We start from the raw sequence: 12,105 nt of genomic DNA, 5'->3' as shown, positions 1-12,105 counted from the left end.
AATCACATAGTCATTTTGAATATGCCGGTCTTACGCCGGAAATAAGTCGGGAACAGTTTCATAATAACCCCTATCATAAATAGTTTTGCTATAAGGATAAAAATAGGACACTGGGAGCAAATGTCATAGTTGTCTAACAACTTCAAATTTGTACCCTGAATGCCATCTTAAGTCAATTTTACTATTTTCCTTATTAAAAAAAGAATCTTGTATTAACACATTGTTGACCGGGAACGTCATATGACGTCTTTCGATAACGAAACGTTATTGACCGGCAACGTCATATGACGTTTTTCGATAAGCTAATGTAATTGGCGAAGGATTATACGTTCAAATTGTGGTTACTGTTTACCATTTGTATTCGTTACATTTACAATTGAAACTGTAAATGTATTATTGAAAAGTTCTCAGATTATGGAATGCTAGAGAATGGGTAAATGACCATTCTGCTGAATGTAGTCATGCAACTGATTCATCCTCCTCTGCTACTAAAAAAACCTCTCAGCAAGATCCTCCTTGCCGACTAAGCGGTAAAAAAAATGAACATATCCTAGACAAAATAATTGCGAAAGGAGTAAAAAAAAGGGCCTACAGAAGGTGCAAAGTCTGCTCCTCCAAAGGATTACGCAGTGAGACTAGGTTCACTTGTAATCAGTGTGACGTTCCCCTCCACCCAGGTGCTTGCTTCACAGCCTATTATACTCTTAAAAAATATTAAAACATGTAATTTAATACAATGTGTGCAAAGTTCCTTATAAATATATTATGCAATAAAAAAGTTTCTAATAAATATATTATGTAAAAAAAGTGTTGAGAATTTTCAATTTTTCCCAAAAATCGGCGGACACACGCGTTAGTTCTTATAAAAAACACCCGGTCAACAATGTGTTAAAATTGTTAAATACAAATTTCTCGCAAACGTCTCTGAAGCCATTCCATGACATATGTACATATTATGGATTCGGCAATAATAAATTGTTCCCAAATACTGTGTTGCTGTATTCGCCTCTCGTACGCATATATACCTGTTATTTACGAATGAACCATGATTAATTGGATGATATTAACATTTAACCTAAGCAGTATTGCATTGTGAAATTCCCACAAATTTTTAACATTTACTCCCCTCAGGCAGACTCAATAAATCATATAAGGATTCTTTGACCTTATTAAAAGCTATACGGGATTAAAAGTTTATCGATTATTCTTTTGTTACTGCCAAGTTAAGCATTCTTTTGTTACTAATTAAGGCACAGTTTCTTATATACATTTAAGTTAATGCTATAAAACGAATAAATATTCTTCAGTTTATATCTTCAACACCTATTCTTTTTGAATATTTCTATTGAAAAAAAAATGCGAAATTTGTGTATGATAAGGTCTACTAAATTTGTATCAAAATCTATATCTACATATTAAATATGCTATACATAAGACGCCAGCGAAGAAATGCTACACGCTAAATACAATATTTAATTACATAGTTTAGAATGCTAAAACTTAAAATATGCGCGCAGAAGCAAATTAATTGGTTATCTTTTTATGCATGCATCATTAAAAAAGCATGAAACTCAAGTTATACGTATATACTTTACACAAAATCAACAATGTATTAACCTATATTTATGAATAAATTATGCTCATAATATTTTTAATATTACAAATTTATATTAATAAATAAACAAAATTTAATTATATTTAATCTGTTATTAATTTATTTTGATAGAAAAACAAAATGGCTAGCATATTTCATTTTCAAGAAATGTACGTTCATAGCACTCTCAAACCTGTGGTTAGCAATTTTTTTTTGGTTTAACATCCTCCTGTCAAAAAGTAAAACATTCGATTACTGTTCTTCAAAATTTTATTAAGAAATGCAGCATCTACTGTGTGATAAGTGTTTATAATGGAAAATGTTTCATTAGGAAAACAGAGTGCAAACGTAGACACGGACACAAACAATGCGACTTAAGAAAGTCGGAGCCATTTTATAGAATAGTCGTCAAAAAAAATGTACAAATAGCGGATTTTCGTAGCCGGGTGTATTTGATTTTACTTACAAAATAGAGGGGAAATTTTAAGTACATTATAGACATATATCATATACTTAATCAAACAGTGCAATACAAGTCCGAATTCTACTACATTTGATGAATGTTTTACGCAGTCTAAATTGTTATTTGTTGACCCAAGAGACGTCGTCATGTATTTAACATAAAATTTATTCGGTATTCACTGGACGTTACCGCTCTCATAAGCTTGGGATTAGCAATGAAGATATTTTATGGATAAATTCGCGTTCTACTTATTTTAGAGTAGTTATTGTTGAATGAGATTAAGGCGATACTAAACTAAAAATGACGACTTCTTTTATAAGATCCCATTCGCATTTATAAAGCGGGAATGAACGGATTTCAGAATTTGTTTTTTTTTTTTTTAAGAAAATTTAAAAAAATTTATTTGACACGTTTTATTTTTAAAATTCTTAAAATACTTATTGCAAAACCGAAAAAATCTAAGGTTATTTAACTTTCTCCCTTTTTGCAATGAAAAATTGCAATTTTCGTCTTTTACAGTTAAGTGTATAAAAATGCAAAATATTTATTATTAATATGCAAGAGCAACTAAATAACAAGCCAATCACAATAAACCACATTAATTTAACATCACTTTTTTTTAATAATTTTATATTTCTTTTAAAAATTATCTACTAAGCGAACCTTTTCTTTTAATATTTTTTTTTTATTTTTTTGCTTTTCAGAAGTTTCTACAAAGCAGTTATAATAATAACGAGCTGCTAAAAGAAACAAAACTGTTTTTTTTTGTTCTTTCTTTTTCTTCTTCATCTTAATTTACTTTTCCACGTTTTTGAAGCGTTTTACAATTACCATCACTATCATTACCTTCTGTATGTACTACAACACAGAAGTACACCTATAATGTTGAAAATTAAAAGAAAAACGAGAAAAAATATAGTTGACCTTGTCAACTCTGTGATACCCGTACGAATTTGTTATCCTATGTGTGAATAAATATGCCATAACTGACTATGGGACAGACTATGACTTTAAGTTGCCGTATTACCATATTAATTTATGCAAAATTTCAGTACTGTTTTCTTCAAAATACTGTGTGTGCCAAACTACTATTGAAGTTGTATGACAGCTATCAGAAAGAGCCAAGGAATTTTAACGAATTTTATTAAGCACATCAGCCCTACTGATATATTCACTTGTGTGAAATTTCCATTCCACAGCTTTTTTCAGTTTCTGAGATATACCCAAATAAATTTTGAAGTTGTATGGCAACTACCTGAACCGGTACCCAACTAAAAGTTAAATCAACCCAGAATTCGACACTGATCAAAAACATACACTTGAGTCTATATCTAAGACTATTATTTCTTAGCGTTACACACGGTAAGACAAATTTAGTATACCATAAAAAGTAGACGAACAAGAAAATATAACCAATTCAGAGAATTTTTTCTTTATGTGCAATTTAGAGCGGAAAAATCACTGAAATAATATTTTTCAGATATTTTATGTCTACAACTACATTTTTATATGTAAATGTGTTTGTATTAAAATGCATAAGTTTAACATAAATTTATCATAAAAATATTACAGTTTATGCACTTACTTACACATTAATTATTTTTATTATGATCTTTATTATGTTGAAAATAAAACCAATTTTATCAAAATGCAAAGCACTTTACCAGAAAGTCTAACGCAAAATTTCTATGGTTTACGCAGAATTTCTACTCTTAATACTCGAAGCAAAAATTGCAATTTAAAATTTCTTATTGAACTTTTGCATAAATTAATATGGTAATACTGAAAAAAACTAACATTTTTGATTCTATTCAATAGTCAAATTAAGTTAAAATTAATGTCAAACATTCCTTTGGAAAGTAATTGAAGAAACTTGAAAGATTATTTTGGAGCCAAAAATCACATTAAAAAAATCGAATTTTTTAATTCATACCACAAATTTACATTTTAAAATGAACAATTTATTAAGGGTTTATGTGATTTTAAAAAACTTATTTATTCTGAAATTTTATTTTTTGAAATTTAAAATTTTATCAGGTAAGTACTTATTCACTCAAATTATATGAAATTTAGGTTAAGTACACTTAAATACTTTGAATATTTACATAAATGAAAAAACTACTTTGTAAGGATATTGAAAATATTCATCTGAAAATTAGAGAACCTAGAAAACGCAAATTAAATGTCATATATACGAAATTACAGTTTATTATTTTTAAACTATAATTATTTTATATAAATTCATAAATAGGGCGAATCCTTATACTAAAACACGCTTCAAAACATGCAAATACAAAATAACACACGCAAATGTGGAATTGAACAAAAGACTCAACTGCACTTTCATAAAATAATTTAAAATTAATAATCGTATTGCATACAACAAGAAAGGTATATTGCAGTAGCACCAAATTTTACATTTTGAGTTTTCAATGTAAATTAACCTCTCCGTTGTAAAAAAGCGTAAATAAAATATTTTTAGAAAAATTTTAGTGTGGCGTCTTAGTCGACCGGTTTTTCGGCCTTGGTCAATGTATTGGGCTTTGCACACATATGTCCTAATATCGGTTAAAAAATTACTTGCTCCCTTAAAATTCAAAATAATTATAGTTTAAGAACTTTTTAATAAGTAAACCTTTGATTAATGTTAACAAATTTATTGCAACATCTAAGTACTTATTAGAATAAATTTCCCGGTTCAGCAATTTTGAATCAGAGTTGATGTCAATTTTTGAATGAGTTGACTTTTTTCGGAACCAGATTTCCTCATTAGCCAAATTTTTGTTACACACACAACAAAATTTTATGCTAACTTTGTAAGTATGTAAAAAAAATAAAAAAATTTTTTATATATAGTTAGACTTATTTTATGTCACTGGTAATTTTTTTGATTTCGCGGTCAATTACTCAAAAAATTAAGTGAAACCAACTCTTCGGTGCGCCGAAAAATCAACATCTGCGCTCACTTCTGATTGGCTATTGAGCTATTAAAAACGACCAACACACAAAATCCGCGAAAAGGGATGGTCAATCATATACAGAAAAACAAACAATACGGTCGGTAGATTGCTAATCACTTAAGGTTTCTTTTATTTAATCTAAGCTTCATCACATTGCATTATACAGAATCGTCTTAAACTCAATATGAATTTTATTTTGTAGAAGCATAAAATCGAAAAATTTCAAGCTAATATAAAAGATAATGAAAAATTTAAATAAAACAAATTTTGCAATGAAAAGTAAATTACGTTTGACATTGAACTGTGAACATAAAATGCGCATCACGTTTAAATCGCACAATGAAATAATAACGCAAAAAAAAAGAATACAAAAGAAGAAAATTGTAAAATTAAAAAAAAATTTAATTCTTCTCATATGAAAACACAATTTTCCGCCTTTCAACTACATTTTAAATATACAATAAAGAAAACATAATTAAAACAATTTATAAGTTTCATTTCTTATTTATTCACGGTCACAATGAAATCCGATCAATCAGGTGAAACTTTATGATTATTAGCTTTAGTTGATTGAACATTGAAACATGAACTGCAAATTGTCATACTTTTTTTTTTCAAATAAACTTTAATTCTTCATCACTAATTTACTAAATTTGTAAGTGTTTGTTACAATATTCAAGAGTTTTGACTTAAAAATTATAGAATTAGCCCGAAATTAAACAGAACCACTCGCTTAAAATTAATGACTTTCAGCTCACAACTGCAATTGAATTTTTGATTATTTTTCAAGTTATTCTTTTCCTTACATTGTAAATGCATTGAAAAATTACAATTTAACAATGAGAATTAATTATAATTTAATCTATATACACTTCTAAAATGCTATTTATCATCAATCATTCACACAATTAATTCATTCACAATCTTATAGAAATTGGATATGATGAATTACTTTAAGAAAATCTTTGACATTTTGTTATATTTGTCTATAACTGTTTTAAAATTGTACAGCAAATAATAATTTTTAAAATTTAAATCGATGTAGACACCATTTTAATTGAATTTAAATTTTTACTTTCTTTAAGCCATTGTTATTATAGTAAATAGAGTTATCACAACAGCTACCACAAAATAGCTTTAATTTTCTATTTTCTCTATTTAAACTATACTTATAAAAAATAAAAAAGAAATTTTAGTTAAATTTTTCAATTATTTTCATTATTTACCTCGTTTAAGACAAAAACACGTACACAATTTTTGTGCTACAATTTCGTATCCAAATCAAATGAAAATGTCATGCGTGAATATCTGAAATAGAGAGGAAAAAAAAAACAAATTATAAACATAAGGAAAATGTGGAATGAATTTCAAGTGAAATGAATAATTTTATTATTTTTTTATATTATGCACAGTTTAAAAATAAATTATTGTATTGTATATAGAAAATAAATATAATTTAGGTAAGTACTAAAAAAAATACAAGCTGTTCCCACAATGAATGCACAAATCCTAGAATTTATTTAAGAATAAATTCGTCACATATCAATTATTGTCTAGTAGCACATTTCTTTTGAACAATGAAAAATAATTTTGTTTTTAAAAAAATATGTATGATTGTATGTGCTACTTAATATTGTTCTAATTATACTATAATACTCTCAGTTATTGCATACTTTTAGGGGAAGAGTGTACAGTTTCTAAGAAATAAGTTGCAGAAAATTAATGAGATTATCACCAAAATGATAAAAATTATAGAGAGACACGATTTTCAAACGCAGTCTACAGGAGATTCTATCAATATCCAACTGGACAATGTTTGTACATCAACCAAAAAATATTGTTGGTTCAAATGAAAAACTTATTAAGTATACAATTTTACTGATGATCACGGATGGTGGTAGCAAAACGACACGTTTATGTTAATTGGGGTTCAACTAACCTGCTGCATCGATTACGTCAAAATAATCAACCAACACTTTTACAACATTTGGTTAGCAAAAACTACATTCAAAAGAGATATAGGTTAATCATTTAGCATTTATTATAGTTTAAAACCTTAAAATTCAGTAAATCTCGATTTTCTCGATAACACGAAAATTCTCTTAATGCGTGTTTTACCTTTAAACTGGCAAATTCATAAACACATACAAGATCAACTTAAACTTGACATGTTGATCTCTAGTACAGTAATCCAATTTATTTTGTTTTGTCTAACTTATTTCTTCTTTGTATTTTCTTTGTCTTTGCTTTGAACTAACATAATACCAGATTCTAATTCAAAAGTGCGCAAAATTTTCGGAAAAAACTTTAGCAATTTCATATTTTGATCGAAATTTTAGACGATAAGCCAATGCATTTAAATTCCCATTGAAAATTTTCATGATTCAATAGCAAAATAATAGAAATATCAAAAAAAGTTGGACTATAACAATACTCCCATGATTTATGAACAATAAAATGCCTTTTTGTAACGTTTCCAGAACTAATTAAAAATAAGAACATTTTTTTTTTTTGCTTTGTTAATAAATAACCTGTTTAATAAGTGTATATAACACTTAAAATTATGCTTTATTAACGCTCACTTATCATATACATATATATATAATATTTTTACTTCACTTTTGTTTATTACTTTTATATTACACTTATATTACAGAGGCACGTTTCGCTATTCTCCATTATTTTCTTAGTTTAATATGCACCAGACGTATAATACATTCATAATCTACAGACGTATGTAATGCATTCTTTGTCTAAACTGTGACTGTTATACTTATAATTATATATTCTATTCTTTTATTATTATTGCTCTTAATTAAATTTAAAGCAATAAATTACGAATTATAATGAATTACTTATTTAAGTCATTAAAATATTATTAAAAGCAGTGATTAATCTTTAAATAAAATAACAAAAATAAGAACGTTGTCTCTATAAGTATTGGAAACATTTATTTAAAATTTTATAATTTTATTCAAATGAGTGCATTTAACTGTGTAAGTAAGACGTCAAATACAATGAAAGTAAATAATTTCAATTTAAAATATAAGCTTTATTTGAATGACATCTTGCAATATAGTGAATTTTATTGTATTTGTTTTCAGGTTTAACAAAATTAAATTTACGCATTCGATGTAAGTAAACAAATAACTGTAAAAATTTTGTATAAAAATAAATAAGGAAAATTGTTTTATAAGTGCAACTGCAAAACAGATGGAGAACATAGCCAAAGGGCCGATTTAAAAAAATTTTCTTTTAAAATTGGACTCGAACCAGTGACGCTTTAATAACTGAACTAAACACAGCCCAGGTCTCGAATAAAGGATTCAGAAAAATAAATGTGTTAAGTATTTATAAGTAGTTCTAATTCACAGTATGTAACTAATTTTATGTAACTGATATTTGATAGATTTTAGTAAGTTTAAGAAGAAATTTATCATTAATTATTATTAATTAAGAGGCCTTAATGTCGCCAGAAATCTTACATTTATATGTGAACCAAACTTTGGTGTAACAATGTGCGATAGAAAGAGAAAGATGTTTCTTAATGTGCCTGAGATATAAAATAAATAAAAAAAAAATACCACTTCCTTTCTTCTGTGATTGTAGTAACCCGTAACCGGTAAGCTAGTTTTAAATATTGTAGCATCTTGGTTTTAAAGTAAAGTTGACTTAAGCAGTTGTGTTTCATTATCACTGTTAAGAACTTGTTTTTTTACAATTATTCTTAAGATCAAAGATTAAGTATACAAGTAGATATTGTTTTTGTTTTAAACCGCAATTTATTTTTTTTATTGCCAAAGTAATTGCTATGAACACATAAAACTTGAAGATTTATTAGAGCTTAGTTTTTCTAGTTTGGAATGTTTTTTTTAAACTATTTATAAACGATGAATAATTTGCACTTCCAATTTTAGTATAAATTTTATTTGACATTGAATGAGATGAGCTTTATTTTTTGTTTATCATGTACTTATAGAAAATATTCATGACCAGAATTTCTTTTATTTGTCAGACATTTTTGTCTATCGCAGATTTTGAGCTTAATACATTGTCATTTCCAAACAAAACTACTAACTAATTGTTTGTTACATAAAATTCATACACATATATAATAATATAGTGAGTATAACAATATAACAGTATAAATACATATATATACATATATATATGTAAGCATTACGTACATGTTATTATATTTTCAGGCAGTCAATGACAACAAGGTGTTAGTTTATTAACATTTTTATTTATCTCATTAAGTTCTATTTAAGTAAATATAATTAGATATGAAAGAAACAGATGGCTACATGCTTTTTATAAGCCAAGGTACATTCAGTGTCAGTATAAATAATTAAAATTAATTAGGTTTTGTTTTTTACTTTCTTACCCTTTGCCAATACCTAATATATGTATGTATGTACTGTAGGTACCTAGTTAGATAAATGCGAAAATTGCAATTTCCCAAAAGAATAATACGATATTAAAACAAAAAACGTTGTATTTACAGAACACTCACCAATACCAATAAAACTTTAATTTATTTCTCTATTCTATTTTAACATTTCTGCTTAATGTTATACAGAAAGAAAATAGTCGGAACGTAGAAGAAAAAAAAATATATATTTGAATCGATAATTTTTTTTTTATATTTTTAATTAGTTGTAAACTTTAAACGTGGCAGTTTAATCACAATAAAATAAAATTATCATAGGAATTAAAATATTAACACACAAATTAAAGCAGTCTACAAACTTCGGATATGATTCTGTTGAATTTTTAATAAATTTAAACCTTTTTCCTCTCAGACATAATTTGATTGTTACGCACAAAGGATCTAAATTATTAAAGCTGCATGATCTGATTAAATTTTTCTTCTTAAGTTATTGGTGATTTCATAATAAAATATGGAAAATTTTAATTAAGTAGAATAATTTAACAAATTTTTTACTATCCACATACCCTCTCCAATTTTCTTTGTTTTTATGCCATTCGTCTGATTTCTTCCCATGTTTCACCAGCCCGGTTACATTAAGCTTTTTTTTGCTCTCACTTTCCCCTTGAATTGAGGGTTTCATTAAAGCGTCTGCTACTGATATTTTTGGTCACCTCAGAATGTAACCTAACCAATTTCCATTTCCTCTTTCTTATGTCTCTTGTTCTGTTGTTTCACTGTAAGAGCACAATAGCACAGATTTGACATATGTGTCGAATATTGTTATTTTTATTGCACGCTTCTACTTTGTTAACTTTAATACTGGTCATAAGCGTTCAAACAAACTTCTGACTCTAGCTATTCTTTGTTGTAAGTCTTGTACCGTCATCAACTCATAAATAATATTCATTGCTAATAAAGATAATAAAAAAAATATTTTTAAGTAGTACCGTCCAAGTGAACGCCAAACGATCCTTTAGCGCAGCTTTCTATAATTACACTCAATATATCGAATACAACACGCCATTTGAACGTAATTACTGCTCTCTTTTAACAAGTATGATAATTTTTGTCGAATGAATCTTCATTAAATATCAATACTACATAATACTAATCGCCTTGGTTGTCTTTGCGGCAAGTTTTCGAACACACACTGTTCTTATTAAATTGTTCTTAGTATACTGGTGAGAGTACTTCAATATATGCCTAACATATTGTGAGAGATATAAAGATGTTTTCCAATATTTAAGAAAATTAAATGATAAAACAAATAAAAAAAAAATTGAATAAATACTTGAGCAGCATTCCAAAAACAAATCAATGGACTGGGCTGTGTACTCAAAATTTATTTTAAGATTTTCACTATACTTAATTCTTATTCTTTTATTCTTATATATTTATGCGTTTATAGTACATTACAAGAAGCTAACCTAAATTGATTTTGAAAATTACAAACACTTGCACTTCACATTTATATAAGTACGAGTATATACATAAATTTGGCATTAAGTTTTTTTGGAACAACTTGTATAACCATTAAAACTTTTTCTTGATTTTAATAAAAACTCAATAAACCAAGGTACATGTAGAAATTGAAATTAAGAGCAAAATTCAATGATATTGAATGAAAATAATGCAATGTAACAAAAAAAAATTTCTTAAAAATGCACTTATTAAATACGTACATACTACACCCACATAACACAACAACACATATACACATTTTTATACATATACATATTTGCCTGCATTTACATTTTATTTGCAAGTATCTTGTTAATGTGCAACTGTTTCTGAAACACTCTAAACACCAAATAAAAACAATAAGAAAGAGAAAAGAGAAGCAAAAATTAAAATCACGAATCCAGAGTATAAAAAGATTTTTTCCACATGGAAATTTTGTCATGTTTTAATCGTTGAACAAAAACTGGGTCAAAAGGACTCTGTCAAATCTTGTTGACATAGAAGGAAAAAAAAAAATAAGAAACAGAAAAAAAGGATTTTTATGTACTTTGCAAACTTTTTTTTTATTTTTACGTTACAAACACATTTAATATTAAATAAATATTATTTAAATATAATGTAAGTATGTATGTTTGTATTTATATGACTGTATACACTATGTATACAATTTCAAAACTGGAAAAATTTCATTGTAATATTGAAAAGAGAACACGTGCCAGTTTTCGACTTTTGTTACCAATATGCTTTTTAAGTTTTCTTCTTTTTTTTTTAGTATACACTGAAAAAAAAATCCGTGTAAAATACTGCAAAAGAATGACATTTATCTGACATATGAAGGCTTATTAAAAAAAATATATAACGAATGTGCCATTAAAATAAATATTTTACGTCACTTTTAATGTAATATGTAAATCATAGGCGGTTCACGTTAATTTAAAAAAATAATAATAATTAAAATGAAAACAAAAAACATTTTATAAAATCAAATCGTTAACAAAGAAGAGCTTAAGAAAGGTACACATAGCACCGGATCAGACATATATGCATAAAGTAAGCATTTTCAATGGGCGCCGGAAAAGAGCGACACTATTGCAATTAAAAAAAATAAAAGTTTTTTCCTATTTTCTCTATTACGTGTTTTCCAAAAAAAAAATATCTTTCTATTTATAGTCAAATTAAAGTGATAACAAGT

The 12,105-nt window shown here is 26.8% G+C and overlaps 1 protein-coding gene across 11 annotated transcripts in view; it reads right to left on the bottom strand.

Annotated features, from left to right (window-relative positions):
* The window catches only part of LOC129614258 (F-actin-monooxygenase Mical), a 113,514-nt gene that overhangs the window by 93,609 nt on the left and 7,800 nt on the right, over positions 1 to 12,105 (bottom strand). For all 11 annotated transcript variants that reach the window (XR_008697370.1, XM_055528763.1, XM_055528765.1 and 8 more), the window contains one exon: positions 6,244 to 6,325. The gene's annotated coding sequence lies outside the window, so the exon portion shown is untranslated. The remainder of the gene's footprint in view (positions 1 to 6,243; positions 6,326 to 12,105) is intronic.

Source organism: Condylostylus longicornis, unplaced genomic scaffold (assembly GCF_029603195.1).
Source record: "Condylostylus longicornis isolate FDR11 unplaced genomic scaffold, ASM2960319v2 ptg000107l, whole genome shotgun sequence".
Classification (NCBI taxonomy): domain Eukaryota; kingdom Metazoa; phylum Arthropoda; class Insecta; order Diptera; family Dolichopodidae; genus Condylostylus; species Condylostylus longicornis.
This window is presented reverse-complemented; position numbering and strand designations above follow the sequence as displayed.